This window comes from Miniopterus schreibersii, assembly GCF_964146895.1.
Source record: "Miniopterus schreibersii genome assembly, chromosome: 10".
In the NCBI taxonomy this organism is placed as follows: domain Eukaryota; kingdom Metazoa; phylum Chordata; class Mammalia; order Chiroptera; family Miniopteridae; genus Miniopterus; species Miniopterus schreibersii.
Window position 1 is genome coordinate 14,190,408 of NC_138110.1, and position 20,218 is coordinate 14,210,625.

General features: G+C 43.1%; 1 protein-coding gene across 14 annotated transcripts in view; it reads right to left on the reverse strand.

The window, feature by feature from the left end:
* The window catches only part of ZNF532 (zinc finger protein 532), a 93,696-nt gene that overhangs the window by 49,908 nt on the left and 23,570 nt on the right, over positions 1-20,218 (reverse strand). The window lies entirely within an intron of this gene.

Consider the following 20,218-nt stretch of genomic DNA (forward strand, 5'->3'; position numbering starts at 1 on the left):
CAGCATTTATTTCCACTGGCAAAATTATCACTATTATAGTCACATCAGCTTCGGGATATCAAATTAAAAGAAAGATATTACAATCAAAAAACCAATAACAGAGAACATTCACCCACAGGACAAATTAGCATCCCAATCCACCACAGCACAGCTACTGCTAATCAAGGTCCCCCTGGGATTTTTAAAAATCCCTGAGGGGCTAATTCCACCCATTTTTATTGAATCCCAATTTTCTCTATTATGCTAGGGGAAAAAATACCATCCTGGCAGAAACGTACAGCATCTCTCCCCTGTCCCTCTCTAGTGCAGTGGTTTCAGTGGTGGAGGTGACACATAGCTGTTTTCTAATCAGCACTCACCAGACACAGCCGTGCAAGTGGCTGTGGCAGCTGAGAAAGACCCTGATGTGAAACGACTCTCAGTGGGTAACAACACAGACCCGAGGACTGCAGAGCCGGGAGGGGGAAGCCCTCTCTTTTACCCCAGAGTCAGATATGGGTGGACAACATTCTACAGAGAAGTGCTCCCATTCCTGTCCACAGAGCCTTGGGTGGTGGGACAATTTTAGAAAAATGGACAGTCCTGGCTGTTCCTAAAGATGAAGGATATATAAATACATGAAATGCTGGGGGTCTTTCAAGGGTGCCCTTTACCCCACCTTCAGAGGATGAGTGACTGTGGGGTTGAGATAAAACTCCCACTGTAAGAGAGATCCTTGTCCTCCCTGAACCCCCAGAGCACCCCATCTATGCTACTATTTCCTGGTATGTACTATATGTGTGTACTTGTCTCTTCTTACGTACTGGCCTATCCGCACTCACCTTTACACCACAAATGCCAGATAACTAACACACCACAAGTTGGGGGCCAAGACACTGGATTTATAACAAGAACAGGCCTGGAGCCAGCTCGGAGACCCTAGGAAGTGAGGGAATCTCTTTGGGCCAGTTCCTTCTTTCTTCAGTGGCGGGAGGGAGGCAAGCAGCCAGGAAAGGAAGGAAAGAAGGAGAGGGAAAAGGGGAGATGAAAAATAGGAAAGGGCAGAATAGGAGGCAACAACCAATGTCAGAGGGGAAGGTTACAGCTGATTTGGGGCAACTTTCAATAGAAAACTTAACCTAACTGATTTGTAGATACATATTCCTAGACTCTTTCTTCTTCAATTTTTTTTATTCCTTTTTTAAATCTACTTTAAATCACTAAGACGTGGTCTTCCACATTTTACTGAAGTACTTAATAATTTACTTTGTTGTACAACCTGTGAAAGACCACGCACCCCCAAGAAAAGCAACTACACAGCCATGGCCCATTTGGCTCAATGGTTAGAGCTTCGGCCTGCGGAATGAAGGGTCCCAGGTTCGATTCTGGCCAAGGGCACGTACCTCGGTTGCAGGCTCGATCCCCAACCCCCATCAGGGTACGTGAGGAAGTCAACCAACCAATGTGTCTCTCTCACGTTGATGTTTCTCTCTCCCCTCTCTCCCCACCCTCTCTCCCCCCCCCTCCACCCTGAAAAGCAATGGAAAAAATATCCTCAGGTGAGAATTAAAAAAAAAAAAAAAGTAACGACATAAAGGTCAAGGTTGAACTTTCACTCAGGTGACAACATGCGCACCAATCCAATGAAAACTCCAACCACAAATCCATCATCAGTGGCTAAGACACCCTCAGCATACTCACGCCCTCTGGGAAACACCCAGACACTTCTAAGAAGCTGGTTGGAAAAACTGCTGTTGAAGATGAAATAAACACTCATGGTTCAATAGGAGCTGGAGAAAAAAAATCACCTTCCATTCACACACGTCTCGGTTAACACAGATCTAAAGGAGCCCCACATACTTTTCTCTAGGAGGTCTGCCCTGCTTAGAGAAAACGCTCAGGGCCACTCTTCTCTCAGACCAGACGGAATAACGTATCCCCAGCATCAAACTATAGCCAGGACAAAGGTGCAGAGGAAACAACACAACACTTCCAAGCTCATATTGATGTAAAAGTATCTGTAAGAAATCATACCCAGCACGGAAGTTTGTGCTGATTTCCTTTTCAAAATGAAGCTGAACACTTACACTGCAAAATATGGGGAATGAAAAATCCATCAGATATGTCTACTTAGGAGTCCACCCACTGAGGAATAATCCCTGAATGTCGCCACTTCTATTTGTAAGTATCATATCGCAGCTCTAAACAGAATACTCACAAGAAAAGCGCCATTCGCAAAGCAGCCCTGTGGTCTGTCTTTACCAGCCACAGTGACCTAAGTTTGCAGATCACTGTTTGCAGAGAATTCAGGACACAGAGTCATGAACCAACAACCCCCAACCTCCACCACCAGAGTTGAAGGTGATTTTCTTTTTCTTTTTCTTTTAATCCTCACCTGAGGATATTTTTTCATTGCTTTTCAAGAGAGAGTGGAAGGGGGGAGAGGGGGGCGAGAGAGAGAGAGAGAGAGAGAGAGAGAGAGGGAGAGAGAAGGAGAGAGAGAGGTGAGAGAGACACAGCGATTGGTTGCCTCCCGCACTTGCCCTGACTGGAGCCCGGGATCGAGCCTGAAACCAAGGTACATGCCCTTGGCCGGAATCAAACCCAGGACCCTTCAGTGTGGGGGCCAACGCTCTACCCACTGAGCCAAACCAGCTAAGGCCCTCCTTCCTTTCTTCACAGCTACATGGGATGTATGTCATTTGCCCTTTATTTAAGTAAAAGACATCATCCAGTTTCACATCATTCACCCCAGAGGGTCATCAGTTCAGGAGCAAAAAGAACATAAGAGAAATTCAAATACTCATGGGTGGCAGGCCCAAGACACAACCGCAAGAAATTATAAAAGGTCGCCACATGAGTGACTGGTAGTTCAGACCAGCAGTGCAACTGGCAGGTAGTCTTATGAATACTCGGAAGATCAACGCATGATTCTTTTTTTTTATGATGTTTTAAAATATGTTTTTATTGATTTGAGAGAGAGGAAGGGAGCAGGAGAGAAACATCAGTGATGAGAGAGAACCATCGAATGGTTGCTTCCTGCACGCCCCCCACTAGGGACTGAGCCCACAACCCGGCATGTGCCCTGACCGGGAATCAAACTGTGACCTCTCGGTTTATAGGTCAACGCTCAACCACTGAGCCGCACTGACCAGGCTCAATGCATGATTCTTATAATCTCCTGTTTACGTAGTGGGGACCTGCATGACCTGCCCGTGGCCAGGTGCCTCTGAGCAGCTAGGATGTCCTTGAGTCAGTGGGAGGATGCTGCCCACCATAAGGCCCGTATCTTTTCCTATCTGCCCAAGTAGAGCAGAGTTAAGGCTCGGGAAACCCCAGCCTGCAAACCCCCCAAGGAGTTGAGAAGACATTTCTGATGCAGGAGCAACTCTTTCTCTGCAGTAATCCAGCCACACCCCCTACTGTCTCGTTCCTCTGTATCCCCTTACATTTTCTCTTGAGGGAATAATGTAGAGCCAGGGGTGGACCAATGAGACATCCTTAGAGGTAAGAGGGAATTAGCTGTGGTTTAAAAAACTATGAGTCAGCCCTCCTAGTTCACCTGACGGAACCCTGACTGCCAGGTGAAACAGCACAATGGGCATAAAATACTGGGGGCGGGGGGAACATCAACGACAGGTCACACTGTCTGAAACCCAAGATCGTACTGTGCGGGTGGAGTCGCCTCTCAGGGTTGTATAATTGTATAATTAATGTAATAAACACCGCTCTCTGTAACTTCACACTTCTTTTTTGGCTTATAGAAATGTTTTTCATACCCACAATCACACATCCTATTACCCGTTACCTTCCCACATTTGGGAAGGCGAGAGCAAATTTTCCACTTGGGAGAAAAAAAGGTGTTTGACTCCCACTTCACTTCTCAGTTATATAAAGTACAAAGAAATGTTTATGCTTGCAGGTTTTCTTCATTTTTCCTCCCAATTCCTAAGTACCACTCTTTTAAAAATAGATCCTTTTGCTTCAAAACATCACAAAAATAAATCTCAATCTTCTCTTAAAAGATAACACAAAAAGATCTCAAAATCTGAGCTTCTCTTAGCCTCAACAGCTTGATTTACAAACAGAATTAGCTTTAGTTATTGTAACAATGTCTTTCATTTCATTTACACGCTGTAAAATATATCTTCAAAGGCACTAACAGTCTTCTAATTTAAAGCTAACCCCCATTTCAATAACCTATAATTCACTAACAACATTGTGCTTAATGTCAAAAGTCCTTTCACCCAAAGACATTGAAAATACCTGGGGGAAAAGGCTGGGCCTGCTGACAGAAAAGGAAACTGAAAGACCTCAAGTGTGTCACATGATCACTTTACTCCCTCCTATGACACAGACAAAACATTTCCCTTCCTACCAAAGCCTCTTAAAATTACAGAAAGCTATTTCATCCTTGTTGGCAAAAGTCAAAAGCTATCAAGTCAAAAGAAAACCTTAAGAAAAACCCTTACTCATACTTATGTTTTGCAATATAAAAGAAAAAAAAAATCTGTTCATGGAGCTGGTCCCAATTTCCCACTAGAGAACGACAGCTGAAAGGTTCGGGCATTACTTAACCATGGTCCAGAGAGACAGGCCCAAGCCCAGCCAAGGTTTTGCCTCCAAAATGAATATACAAGGTCAATCTGAGCAATGAAAACAGGTCTGCTTCCCCATTTGAGTGGAGAAACTAACATTTTCGCCACTACCATTTTCTCTACCAAAAATCAATAAACTCCAAATCATAACAATCCTAAAGAAAAACAAACCAAAGTCTATTGACCACTCTGACAGCATTATACACACTTTCCATAAAATAGCAACAATAATACAGGTTTGTTATTCTCTTTGGGGACTATATTTATCACCATTTTCTTGCACGATCTGGCCATTGAAGCCCTTTAAAGAAATAATTCAACAGATTAATGGATGTAATTCATGTCTCTTCCCTTATCTTTTGTCCAAATATAAAATGTTACGACACGCGTTAATATTACGCCATGTTTCCCGTTTACTTTGTTCCTCACTGAAAATGATTCCAGCACCCCATTTTTAAATGTCTTCGCAGGACGGTTTCTCATGGCCCTCCACATTCAAATCTTTGTTTTTCCCATCACACTAGTAAGCGGACCTCTGAGCTTCCTCCATCACCAATCTTTTTCATCTTTTGCATTTTCAGTGCTCTCGTTAGATCTCTTCGACCACAAAAAAGGAAGGAATGTAAGGCAGGGGAGGGATCACATCTCTTATCCCCAGTTGACCTTTTGCTTCTACCCCACTTCAATCTGAACTGTTTATGAGGGAAAAATAGTTTGTGGCTGCAATCGCATTCCAAACACCAAGCAGGTTCAGTGACACGGGTCTGCCTCATGCTTCCAGTTTTCCTAAACCAGCTGGGAACACATGTCAGTTTTGAGGTGTTTAAAAAAAATCTTATCAGCTACTGGAGAAGGCGTTAAGAGCCCCTGCCTCGATTTTCTCTAGGAAAGTGGGTGGAGGGTGAGAAGACCGGGCCCCAAAACTGGCAGAAACTTGGGCTTCAAAATAATACACAATAACACAAACACATACATATGCATACATGAATGTCTAAATGTGGACAGCTTTGAGGAAAAGTAAGCAATAATAAATGAACTACGGAAGGAATATAAGATTTACAGGTCATTTGAAGGCCCCGAGCAAGTGACAAATGCCAAAGAAAGTGCCTTATCTTCTGTCCTCCTCACTAATCAGACCGTGAGTGAATCTTGACAATAAGTGAGCACCTCATGGGTCTGGGAAGGTCTGTGACACTCCACTCATCTTCCAGCCCCCGTGGGTGGGGACCCTGATCACACTGCCCCTGAGGGCAGGAGAACATTTCCTAAACAGCATACTCGGAGCCATTCGTGAAGATAGCTCATATACAGGGGAAATGAACAGAGTACACATTTTGTTAATTCTGTATGTGTTAACAAGAAATTGGTAAATATGACCCTGGCTGCGTAGCTCAGTTGGTTAAAGCATCGTTCCAATACACTAGGGTTGTGGGTTTGACAGTCTACCAATGAATGCATAAATAAGAGGAAGAGACTGATGTTTCTCTCTCTCTAAAAATCAATAAATAAAAAGAAAAAAGAAACTAGTAAATACAATCAGTGTGATCCAGAATATACATTTCATTGTTCTACCAGATTATGATGGTATCATCTGTCAATACACAGATACTTCGGTCTTGCGTTTTCTCCTTCAGTTCATACCTAATATTCCTGATTTGAATATAGCTGATGTGAAAGTTCAAGCTGTTTCTGGAAATAAAAACCTAGAATCACGTAATCAGGGCACAACCTTGGGAAACACAAGAATAAAACCAACCCGGCCCTTCCCTGTGGCTGTTCTGGCTCCAAGCCCCCCCCCCCATGTTCTCCAGAGGGTAACGCACTACCACAAGCAAAGGTCCCGCGCACCCCTCGGCCTTTTCAGCTCAACCTGCATTCCTGGCTTACTGCTCACCCCTCACTCCCACCCCACCTCCAGCTCCAAGCATTCGCATGTCAAATCAAAGCTCAGCCATAAGAGAGCCTTTGCTTTTTTCCCTGGGTTCTGCAGCTGCCAAGAAAACCTCCAGAGAAGGCTGGGCTGTGCAAATCCCTGCTCTGTATCCCCTGGGGTCCTCAGTGTCACTTAAGCTCCACAGTCTTCTCCTTAGTATTAACTCCCACCCTGCCGGAGACACAGGCTGTTTCTAATCTTTTCCTCTTACCTACTCCACTCCACGCCTTGGCCTTTTTCTTCCTGCAATCAACCTCCAAGATAACAGGCCTTCTCCCCACACCCTTCCTTCCTACAGATCTTGTCCAGTCCTGCAATTGGCCTGTCCAAGCTGATCCTACTCCCTGGGCTTGTCACCCTTCTCCTGTGCTTTTGGTCACTCCTGTCACCTCTATTTATCGGCGTAGAGACCTCCCAACCTTCACCTAGTGATTCTACCTTGGTGCTGTCTCACCAGCATGTTGCTGCCTTCGCTGTCAAGTTCTCGGCCACTGGGACAAATCCTCTCCCTCCCAGCTCCTTCCTGGCCCCCTTTCGATCCACTCTCCAATCCAGGCTGTACAGAGGAATTTGGGGAAGTGGTGGAACTCTTCTGTATCACGACTGTGGGGGTGGATACACACTTCTTTGCATTTGGCAAAACCCAGAGAATTTCACTGCATGTAAATTGGAGGAAAAAGGCAACCAGAAATGAGGGAAGGCCCAGAATGAAAGACGAACTGAAACATGGAACCTAAACTATATTACAACGAATAACATTACCATGCTGAAGAGCTGAAGAGAGGAGGGGAGAAAAGAACCAAAGCAACTTTGGAAAACAAAATTCTGCCTGCATACTGTGAGGCCCGGGGAGTAAACCGAGTCTGTAATCTAGTTAGCAGTATTACACCAGCGACAGTTTTTTGTTTTGGTAAGTGTGTAATTGTAATTATGTCAGGTGGTTAGGGAAAACTGAATAAGGGGAACTTGGAAACCTGTTTGATTTTTGCAGCTTTTCTAGGAGTTAAAATTGTTTCAAAATAAGAAGTTAAATGCCATTTAATAGTGTAAAGCTACTAAATGAAATACAGCAAGTGACTCAGGACACTTCCCGAACGGTCTATTCCCCACTTTTGTTCCCTGTGCCTGTGCTGTTACCTGTGGCCTTTCTCTCTGCATGTGACCTTTCAGCCGAATTTCATTTTCCAGCCATCCTTCCTCCCATAGACTCCACCAAGCTGCCATGAGCTGACTTCTCTTTGACTCACTGGCTTGTGCCCTCTTTCGGGGGGGTCCCTTCAGAATGTCATCTCTATCTCTGTTCCAAGGCAACCTCAGCAGCTCCCATGGTCACACAATCACAGATACTCACGGAACTTACCTATTTCTACAATCAGCCCAATTTCTACTTTAAGGGCCACCTCTCCAGTTGCCGGCTCTATATTCCTCTTGGCTCTCCCAACTGTTTGTCAAACTTACCCCAAAGCCCTTATGTTCTCTCCCGACCTGTTCCTCCTCTAGTCCCAGCTATGTGACGTCGGCGACACTCAACGTTCTCTAAGAAAATATTAAAAACCCTCGGGCAGCATGTCACACGCTGCAAATCAGAGACACTTGTTCCGTAGGACTCACCAGGCTTTCCACAAACACAAGACGAAAATACTTATTGTAAATGCTGGATTTTTCTCCGCTGAGCAGATTGCTCTCAGGCAGGGCAGCCTCTATTATGCAAATAAATATTATAAATCTCTGGAAAGAGGGAAGCAATAGCTCCCAAATTTTGAGCTAACCACAGGTCACTTTCTTCAGACCCATGAATATAAATGGCAAAATGATTTCCTCAAAGGTGGCACCAATTTCTGTTGTCCCTGTTATATAGTTACTTTAAATGCATCATGTCCCCCTTTATAAATATTTATTAGCTGACGTCTAAGGCAGCAAAATGATGATTCATTGTATACAAATTTCTGCCTTACTAATTATTACAGAGTTTAAAGTGTTTCCCATATGGCTTGCTTACTAGTTGTAAAAGAAATTCCTGTTCAGTGAATAATGAATGAATGCATGGAAGGAGATGATGAATTTCCTATTTACTTCTTGCTGCAGCTCTATGAAATAACCTACTGACTTACACTCTTGTCACTTAACTAATAAGCAAGCACATATACAACCAATCCATATAGTTTCCGAAAATGAATGAGTTTCTATGGACAAGCCCTGGAGGAGAGAATGAGCTTTTAATGTCCCAGCTACACAAACACTGACAATGGTGGGAGGGCACCAGTCCTTCCCGTACCGTTCCTGTCCAGCACCGACATTCCCTCTGCCCTCTGGCTTCTTTGTGTGGGAAAGTTTCCCACCTAAAAAAATGAGGATAACAGCATACACTGAACCCCAGGGATATGGGGAGGGAGAGCTGACACTTAGATATTTAGAGGGAGCCATATCAAATATACCACACACAAAAAGCACAGAAAGCATAAAACTCAAACAAGGGGTGGCCAGTGTTCAGAGAATTTCAAGGCTCCGCTCACTTTATCCCACAACCAGCCAGGAGACCTACCTGGCTGAGCAGTCAGGACTGTTTTCTAGAGAACAGTTAGTGATCATTAACCTTCCTTATCACAGAGCATCTGGGTTTGAGTAAGAGAAGAAAAGGAGCTAAATGGGCAGCACTCTCAGGTGGGGAGGCTGGTACTGAGGGGCCAGGGGTAGGAGGTCAGGGGCTCACCTTGTCCATCACAGAACTCATGGGCTGAGATGTGAGACTGGGTCATGATCAGAATTAAAGGCTGAGACACAAACAACTCACCAGTTCAGAACCAGAGAGGTGGACAGAAGAGCTGCTCAGCCCAGAGGCACATGACACCATCCTCACCTGAGTCCACCTGACCTCTGCCACCCCAAATGACAACAAAATTGAAAGTATACACAGACAGAGTACTTCACAGGTGCACCACTTCCCACAAGCAGCAGAAGCAGCAGCAACCTTGGCTGAGAGTCACATCTGAGACTCCAGCATCCCTGTGGCCTGCAGAAGGCAGAGCTCTCTCCATCCTAGATAGGTGGGAGGTCAGACAAGGTAAGAGGCCAGAGTATTGCCTCCTCCAAATCCTCAGAATCCATGCAAGTAAGCTGTCCCCAAGGGAGCCCTGAGAACTAATAAAACTCTGAGTTTTGAGTCTTAGGGTTAATTTTTAAAAAATCAATAATTAATGTGATATGAGGAACAAAGAAGAAACTATCTATCTGTTTTGAGACATGGAGTAAAGAGGAACATATTCATTTCAACTTACAGTTTACTCACACTTAACAGCAAGTAGTTCTCAAATAAGGTTTCCCATAAAAGACAAATAAAGGGAGAGGAGTAAAGGGCAAACGGGGTCAAACATATGGTGATGGAAGATTTGACTTCAGGTGCTAAACACACAATGCAATATACAGATGCTATATCATAAAGTTGCATACTTGAAACCTATATAATTTTATTTAAAAATGTCACCCCAATAAATTTAATTTTACAAACAGACAAATATAGGGGAGATATTACATCCTGAAGGTATGAATTTTATATTGTTCTGGTTGCCCACACTTTAATTAATCTCCTCATGTAACCATCTCACAGCCCTTGGCAGGCTCTACGATCTCAGCTGCTCCATAAACAGGAAAAGGGAAACGCAAATCTCTAGTTCCCGGTCCATGTTAATTCATCTGCTTATTTTGCCTTGATGAAACCAAATGCTCAAAACTTAATAACTTTTCAACTATCTCCCTACAGTTCATGAATCTGTAAAATTCTTGTAAACTGTTATAAAAGATACAAATCACAGCCCAAAAATATCATTGAACCAAATTAAATCTAACTTGATGCCCAGATTCCTATGTAGTGTCAATACTAGAATTCAAACCACGTTAAAAAATCTTCATTCCCCATCCAAAGAGTAATAATTTTGTATTGATCTAGTCTTCTAAGAATCTGATAGCTCTAAAAACCAAATCTGGTCCATCTTGTGGAAAGAGCAGATAAGAAAAGAAGTGAGTCATGTGAGATGAACCTGGCACCAGTGCTGAGACCAAAAATGGCAAAGACTGCCCTGGTTGATACACCAAGGTTATGAATTCAATTTCCGGTCAGCGCACATATAAGAAAGAATAAACCAATTAATGCATGGATGGGTGATACAACAAATCTCTCTCTCTCTCCCTCTTTCTCTCCACCCTTCCCTCCGCCTCTTTCTTCCTCCCTTCCTCTCTCTCTTAAATCAAACAATAAAACTTTTTTCAGTGGCAAAGACCATAAAGCAAGGTGTCTACCCAGCACCCAGTTATTCATTTCTACCACCATTCTCCACTAAAGGGACCAGGGCTTCCTGGAGAAACAGCCGATTCCAGGATTGGGCAGAAAATGCACAAAATGAGCCCGGAGTACCTGTGGTGCCAGAAAGTAAGCAAGTACTCCAAAACAAACAAAAAAGCCATATCTCAAGGGGCAGGTCAAAGGGACACAGAGATCAACCAAAAGAGCTCCCAATGGCCAATGCTGGAATAATTGAGTAACGAATAAAACAGTATTGGATTATAATCCAAAGTATAAAATAAATACCCATGAGCCCATACTGATATAAATGATCGAAATGACTAAATAAACAGGGAAAAGCAGACAAGTCTGTGCAGCCAAATTCCAAATAGTGTCTATAGATGCCCCACTCCTTAGTGACTTTATTCCAAAGAGGACAGTAGAGAAAGAGGAGAGATAAGAGTAACTTCACAGTGGAGAAGCCTGACAAACACTACCTCAACCAGGCAACTAAGGTCAGCATCAACCATGGTAAGTCACACGGATGGTAGGTTCCCTTGATGTGAGGACACATTATCCCAGAAACATTACTCTGGCTTAACCAGGAGGAAAACATCAGACAAGTCCCAATGGAGGGACACTCACAAAACACCTGACTGGGTACCCTCAAAACTGACAAGGTCATGAAAAACAAGGGAAGCCTAAGAAACTCTCACGGCAAAGGGAAGCCTCAGGAGACAAGAGGACTCAATCTCATGTGATATCCTGGATGAGATGCTGGAGCAGAAAAAGGACCTTAGGTGAAAACTGAGGAAATCTTAAAAAAGTATATACTTTGGGTTTTATAAAAAGTAAGACAGAGATGAAGAATAGCTAAGAGGGTAGAGAGTTAAAATGCAAAGAGAAAAGTTGACAGGAGCAGAACATGGGAACAGCAACCCTTCTGCTTCCAAAGAATGTCAGTGAATGGCACTACAAACAAGAAATAATTCCTAAAATGTTTAAATAACAGCTCTGTGTATGTGGAGATTAATTTTCCCTTTTATCCTCTTATCAATAAGCTGCTTCAAAGTCGACCACTGACCACTGTAAAACAGCTCAGCAACTTTTAAAGCAAAGTTTATTAGAAAGAGAATTTCCAAAAGTTTGCGTTCTCCATGCTTTCTGGACACAAAATGATTCAGAGGATCTGTGGCCAGACACAGTAAGTGATTATTTGGTTTATTTTTGCCCAATGGTGGGCAACATGACAATTGGATCACTGATAGTTTAATTTATAAAACAACAGTCTATAAAAACTAGTCCCCTCCTAAAGATTTGGTTGTATGGGTCACATGGAAGAAAATGAATTGTTTACCCTTCTTGCCATCCTTTAGTTACCTTCTACATTAGCAGCCTTCCCTTCCACATTAGCAATGCAACTGGGTTTTGCCATTCAAAATATGAGCAGTGATAAATGGGAACTACTGTTTTCCTGTATAATTTCCCAATCACATACTAAAATCCACATATATCGCAAAGCCAATATAATTAACGGCCCACACACAGGAAAACAGAGCAAGGTATACATTTTTAAATTTTATTTATTGATTTGTGAGAGAGAAAGAGAGAGGCATCAATTTGCTGTTCCACTTATTTATGCATTCATTGATTGATTCTTGTTTGTGCCCTGACCAGGGATCAAACCCAAAACCTTGGCATATTGAGACAACATGCTAACAAACTGAGCTACCCCGCCAGAGCTGAGCAAAGTATACATTTAATTTTTTAAAACTGTAATAAAATACACATATTATAAATTTTACCATCTTAACTATACACAATTTTTATATGAAGAGTACACAAAATATTAACAGCAAAAATGCTACCTAATATTACTAAGTGAAGACAAGCTGAAAAATAAAAAGCAGTTAGTTGAGCTGCCCCCAAATGTAGGCTGAAAATTTCTTTAAAAACCTCTAAAGGGCCATTTCTAAATCCACACATTATCCAATATTAAGATTTCAGACTTCTGATATTTTTATAATACCCACACATCATACAACAGTCACTTGCCTGAGAGAGGTTCAAATCAACTTTGGTTTTTTCCGGAAATACCTAGTTAAAGTGCCTGGGGGATATTTACAGCCAGATATCCTATTATCAGTTCAAACATCTGCAACTGAACTCACCATCTCCTCCTCAAAACCAGACTTCCCTCTTTCCAGGCTATTCCCAGGCACTTAAACTAAGAACTTCACCTCCATTCTTCCCTTTCAGGGAGGCCCGCCCATTGTCCTCTGCAATGTCATTTGCACCCATCTTCTTTCAGTCCTGTCCCCCTCTAGTTTTGGACCATCTCATCTCACATCTAGACAAATACAACACCCCGGCCTCTGTTTCTCCATCCTCTCAGCCAGAACTGACAGACCAGTCTTTCTAACACTCCATTCTAATCACATCTATCGTCCCCTCTATTAAAAATCCTCAAACCACTTTTCAAATTAAGTCCAAACTCCTTGACCTGGCACGAACAATTCCACCCAGTCGGAGCTCCGCCAGCCATTGTTTGGCTGCAGTCCTGCAAGTATATTTTGTGGATGCACCTCTTCTTTGGGCCACACTATTTCTTGACCCAGAACACTACACACACGCACGCACGCACGCACATCCACATCAGCCAAGTATGAAGAACGCATTTCTCAGGTTTTTCTGAAGAGCGAGCCTCAACGTCCTCATCTTTAAAATGGGAACTTAAAAAATAAATACGATAGAACAAATAATAACTATAATTTAGGGTTGTTGTATGAATGAAAACAAATAATATATATGGAAAGCACCAAACACATAGGCATTAAAATGCTATTTTTCTTCCTCTGCTTATTTGTTAAAATAAAAAAACAAAACAGAAGAAAAAGAAAGTGGAATTAAATGTTTCTGAAACAAAAAAGTGAAGTAGGTTGGCCTGGCCAGTTGGTTGGAGGGTCTGGCCAGCTGGTTGGAGGGTCATCCCAATGCATCGAGGTTGTGGGTTCGATCCCGTCAGGGCACATGCAGAGGTCAACCAATGAATGCGTAAGTAAGTGGAGTAAGTCACTGTTTCTCTCTCTAAAATCAATTTTTAAAAAAATTTTTTTAGGTAAAGTAGGTCACCAGATTGGGGGAGGCAGGGAAGAATGGGTGATAAAGGTGAAAGGATTAAGAAGTACAAATTGCCAGTAATGAAAAGTCACAAGGATATAAAGTAGAGCATAAGGAATATAGTCAATAATATTGCATTAACTACGTATCGTGCGAGGTGGGTAGTAGACTTACTGGGTGATCACTTTGTACAGCACATAAGTATCTAATTACCATCTTGTACACCTGAAGCTAATATAATATTGTATGTCAACTATAATTGAAAAATAAATTTTAAAAAATAAAGTGAATTAACAACAACAACAAAAAAGAAAGTGAACTAGTTTGAGGTGCTGATGGTTTGACTTGAAGGAGCATTCTTGGGTCCCTTCCAGAGTGATGGCACTAGTTCCCTATTTCATTTCATTTCAAAATGCATGGCCTTTGTCCTAACATAGATGTGCCCCCAGGCCTACTCCAGGGATCAGCCATTGGTAGGGTCACCTGGAGTTCATACATGGAAGGAATGCAGTTTCCCCTTAAATGGTAGTAAAATTTCAACTCACAAAGCAAAATACTTCAATGTCTCTCTGTCCCATGACCCTTTTTCTCAATTTCAAAACGGTCTTCCCAGTCAAGCATAACCAAGGACTGGCTTCGGTCTCCATGGCTCCTTGCCTAACCGTGGCCCAGCCACACCTCTAGAGCATGCTCACCCTGACTGGCAGCTGCACAGACCAGGCCCCACAGCTGGCTGGCTGCCAGCATGAGCAGCCACGAGTCCTAAACCAACATTCTAGAAGCTACAGAAAAACAGGAATGGACAGACTGGGCCTAGAGAAAAGTCAAAGCAAAAGTGGGCTATGCAGCCCTTGTCATGTTGTAAAGTATCTACCCTGAACCATCTAGTCCTCTGGAAAGTTGAATGGCTGCCCTTTCTGGAGGGAAAAGGAAGGGAGGCAGCCTGGAAGGGGGGGAGGGAGAGACCACAGCCTGGCAGGCTGTGAAGGCAGGGGTGAGGTATGGAGCCAACATAGGAATCCTGTAGGTCCAGAAGAAATGGGGGACAGGGCTCCCCGCAGCAGGCCCAAGAATGGTTAATGTTCATTCACGACTATCCCTAAGGCCTGGTTCACCTGTGACCCCAGTCCGGAAGGTGTAGGCATCATCATTTATAAAAGGTGCTGTTGTTTGTTTCTCTTCTCCCCTCACTGGTTCAGTCAGAGCCCAAAAACCCACTTTCTAAAACTGCCCACAGCAATGCTCTCCAAAGAGCAAGTGCTGACGAACTGTAAATACATGAGTTAGAGCTATGATGTGACTGAAAGAAATTATATCTACTTTCACACAGCACATAGCTTCCACTTCCTCAACCCCCGAGACCCTTGGGGACCTGGATTCAAAGGCAGACCTTCCAGTTCCCAAGTCAACGTACAACCACTCTTCAGACACTTGGAAACTGCTAGAAGCCAAGAAGACATGTTGGCCACTGATCTGGGCTTGGCAATTCCCAGCTCCAAAAGATCAGAAGTTCATGTCAAGCAGAGATATTAAACAAGGGAGAGGCAGGCGGGGGGAAAGAAGAGAGAGAGAACAGAGGAAAATTCCCATGTCTGTGGGTCCTTCAGTCAGTCCTCAGAATGCATTAGTAGAGAACCGGCACAATGTTTTTGGTATTTTACTATTTTACACGTGGCAAAAGCTCCCCATGAAAGAATGTTGACTGAATTCATGAGCTTTTTTCCCCTTCCCTCCTGAAATTCTACAATGATGACATTAAAAGTATTTTTAAAAAGATAAAAATAGGCAAATGTGTAAGACACATTTGTGGTTGCTCAGGGCTAGGGGGAGGGGGTCGGGAGAACTGGGGAGTGACAGCTAAAAGATACAGGGCTTCTTTTTGAGGTAATGACAAGGCCCCAAAATTGACAGCAGGTGGTTACACACCTGTGAACAGACTAAAAACCAAGGAACTGTACGCTATAAAGGGGTGAACTGTATGGTATGTGACTTGCATTCACAATAAAGCTGTTTCCAAAAACGACTGTATGCCCAAAGGACAAGGCAGAGAGAAGAGAGTCAAAGCCAATGTCAGTCACCAATGAAGTTCTGAGAAAAGGAAGAAGATGGTGGAGTGGCAGCTGGCTCAGCAGGATCCAGAAGTGAGTTAGGTCCCAAGGCCGTGCAAGAGGCGGCCGTGGACATGGAGAATGCGAGAGGCCTGAAAGGAGGAAGGAGGTGGTCCTGAAAACAGGGATGGACAGATGTCAGTACGCAGAGGTCTCGTGTGACCCCGACCCCCCGACCTGGGGCAGCTCGGGCGGAGCAGGAAGAAATGCCACGGAGGAGCCCCCACAGTGAGGCATGAGCCAGAAAGCCTGGCCTTCACTTTCCTCCACCCCTAAGGCACCAAGCCAAGTTTATTCCCCAGGCAGGAGAACGGAGAGTCTCCCAGGAAACAAAAGCTCCAGGAAAAAGATTCTAGATGCTCACTACGAGGCCCTTCAATGAAGAGTCCAGCTCCATGAATAATCACAGAGACGCCCCCCAAAGGACAGGTCTCACCTGTGCAGGCAGAGCTTCCAGTCCACTTTTCACAGCCTCATCCTTAAATAAGATCGGCAGACCTGTGCCAAATCGTCCCACATGGAGAGACCAAAACAAACCACAGAAACCAAACAGAAAGGCTGGAAGGTTATATAATTAGTATCCTCAGAGAAAAAAGAACAGGAAGCTATGATGAAGAACCCAAAGAATGAGAAGGAATTCAGAGAAATAATACTAAAAACTGAAATAAAAGGTAAAAAGTTTAAAAAAAAGTCAAGAAAATCAGGATATCTCCCAGAAACCAGAACAGAGATCCAGACAATAGGAGAGAAAAGTCATAAAAATTAAAAGTTCAACCCAGTTTTGGTCCAACATCTGACTTAATAAGAGAGTTTCAGAAAGAGAAATGCAGAAAGAATATTATCAAAGAAAAAATACAGGACTATCTCCCAAGACGAGTAAAGGAGCCAAGTCTGGGACTGAAAGGCCCCTCATAGGGCTGCCAGAGAAAACACAGGACGCCCAGTTAAATTTGAATTTCAGATAAACAACAATTAATCTTTCAGTGTAAGTATGTTCCATTGTTTATCTGGGCATCTTGCATTTTTTGTTTGCTAAATCTGGCAACCCTCTAGGACTCTGACGGCCCAGCACAGCAAATGAAAGAAGTCCACACCATAGCGAAATTACGGAACACCAAAAAATTAAGAAGCACAAGCAAAGGTGCTGGGCTTGCTGTGCTCAGGGGCTGCTGTAAGAGCTTTGCTTGTTAACTCCTTAATCCTCACAACCGGCCGGCTGAGGGGGCACCAGGTACCTTTGCCTACAGACAGGAGCCTCTGCCCTGGGCTTGGGCCTGGGCTTTAGACAACCCACTTATCTAATAGACTAAAACACAGATACTTTTTTTCTTTCCAGTCTCACAGAAGAGTTCTGTTTGTTTGTTTGCTTAACTTTGGAAACTGGCTTCATGAGTGGGAATTAAGGGAAAGGGAAGGGAAGGGAGATGATGTGTGTGTGCAGATCAGGCTCTGCCCTGGGGTGCCAGAGTGCTCTTGACCGCCCCCTGCCCAGATGGTACAGGTTTGGGGAGGTGCTTACAACTGCCTGGGAATCCTCCGTCAGAAAAATTAGGTGTGGGTGAGTTCAAGATTATGCTGGATGGAGAAACCAGCCATCCAGTCTCCCTGGGGACCCGGAGCTGCTCAGTGTGCAGTTGGGTCCAGTGGATCCAGGCCCTGCTCCCACCTGGGCTGGATTCCTGCTGTCACTCAGCTCACAGGGCTGGTCCAAGGATGAGGGTGTCTTCAGACTTTGGGTCTTGAGAGAGACGCCTGAGGAGTAGGTTTCCAGCCCTGGGTGGGGCCAGGGGCCAGGCCATAGACACAGCTTGATTTAAACCTTTTAAATATTTAGGCATATGGTATATACCTTTTAAATATTTAAATGTGTCTTTTAAATATTTCATTACGCCTTTTAAATATTTAGCCATCTGGTCTCCCTTTGTACTCTTGCTTCTGCAACATTAAGGGCAGGCCTGGGGCCATTATTGTTATTATTATTATTATTCTGTCTCCACAACCCAGTCTCACAACCTCTACCAGAATATATAGTCGGGAGGTAGTAGCTCAGTGAAGTACTAATTTAGCCAAGTAAGGATATAATTTAGAAATAAGCAAGTCAATTAACAGAAGAACGGACCAAAGAGTTGAAATTAACTGCTTTCAGAAGAGGACTGGAAAATACTGCTTGCATTTTTAAAAAATCTATGTACATGTATTACTTTGATAAAAAATTTAAAATTGTTTAAAAAAGTTAAGTAACCATCTTAACTGCATATCTATTTTCTCGATGTAAACAACTTAAAAATCACTGTTCCTCAAGTCTCATTTTTCCAAAACAGCATAAAACACACTCATGGATTTTCCTAATGCAAATGCAAAGCCGTCACAGTAAGAAAAGAGTTTACTAACTGTAACCCTTAGGGTGTTACTGCATTTAGTGTTGGCCAAATTGTTTACAGTGAAATACACCAACTGCCATTATTTGTCAGAAAATCGCATAGAACCGAAAACCCAGGAAGAGTCATTTTTAATTGTAAAATTTGGTTTCATAAATATTCAGAAAGAACTTTTAAATGTGTTTTTCTTTTTTAGGTCTCTTTTACCCAACTTCAATGCATTGAGAAGACCCTTCCTCAGGGAGAATTAAAAATAAAAGGAAGAAACAAAAGAGTGGAGAAGAAAACCGTTAGGCATTCAACCACTTTCCCATTACCTATGTTAAGTACATGCTCATAAAAATCATTTAATTCAGAAACAACCGAACTGTTTCAGCTAACTTATGAAATGTTAGTAACAAGTTCCCCTTAGACCAGGACCAATATCAAAGAGAAATTCCAACCCAGGGAATTTTGTGTCTCTGCTCAGACCCTGGGGGGGAGAAACAGAAAGAAAAAGAAACAGGCTTACAACCTCAGACTCGACCCCGAACGAAGCCGTGGCCTTTGAAGCGTGTAGTCCAGGCAGCCTTTTGTCTCCAGCTAAGCAGGCTGCCAGTTTTAAAATGTGAGGTCACACAGGGCTGGGGCCCTTTCTCCCAACTTTCTTTTGCTGGTTTATCTTCATATGCTCTACCCCTCAGCCTAGGCTATCTTCTCATTCGAAGTTTCCTGAAGACATCTCTCTGATGAATCCCAAACGGCTTCAATCCGCCCCGTTTATTGGTCTTTTCAACATTTACGTATATCATGTGTTGTTTTATTTACATAATGCCTCTAAAGAAGGACTTGAGGTGGCTCAAGTAAGAGCTACATTCATAAGGACGGAAATGTGTGCAGAGGGAAAGGACTATAAAAGGTATCAAACGCAGAGGCTATGGCCGAAGATGTTCCAGGCACGTGCCAACCCCGCTTCCCCACCTTCCCATCCCAGATGCCCAGACACGCCGGATAAAAACCACTGCACTTTCCGCTTATATGAGGTGCCTAGACCAGGCAAGTTCATCAAGACAGAAAGTAGAATAGAAGTTACCAGAGGCTAGGGGAGGGGGAAGGGGAGTTACTGTTTAAATGATTCAGAGTTTTTGTTGGGGATGCTGAAAACGTTTTGTTGAGGGTGATACATTTATGCCACTGCATCATATATTTATAAATGGTTGATATGAAAACTATTAGGTTATGTATGTTTTACCACAATTTTTTTTAAACAAAAAACCTGCTATAATGAAGAGAGAAGAAAAGTTACAATGAATTTAAAAATGTGGATTTCAGAAATGTATTCTAATGTCTGGTACCCTTTTGTGACATCTTTAGGGAACTGGGCTAATAAATAGCAGCAGTGTTAGTAGCCTTTAAGAACCAACAGTCCGATACGTGGTGAGCTTTGATTTTATTCATTTCTGTGATTTAAATACTCCCACCATGACACATTTCTAGCTACTAAAATGACGTCACTGGTGGGGTTGAGAAGTACATGCAATGAGCTGGTTGAGCTGGTATGAGGCAGCTCCAATACTCTCTATATCAGTGTACCCCCAAATATGTCCCTGTTTGTAGAGATTAGGAGGGAAGATTCTAGGGATAAATGGTTACAGTTTTAACTGGTTTCCTTACCATAAGATTTCCCCAAATCTTTATTCCCACCCCTTTTGAGATCTTTAATATAGTATTATAATGTGCACTTTGAATCACAAAAGGTTGGAACACCTAATATTTACCAAGTATACTTGGCCTCCAGACCCTTTTTTCCTTCTAAGAGCACCTCAGAGGTGCTGTGTGCGTTTTGG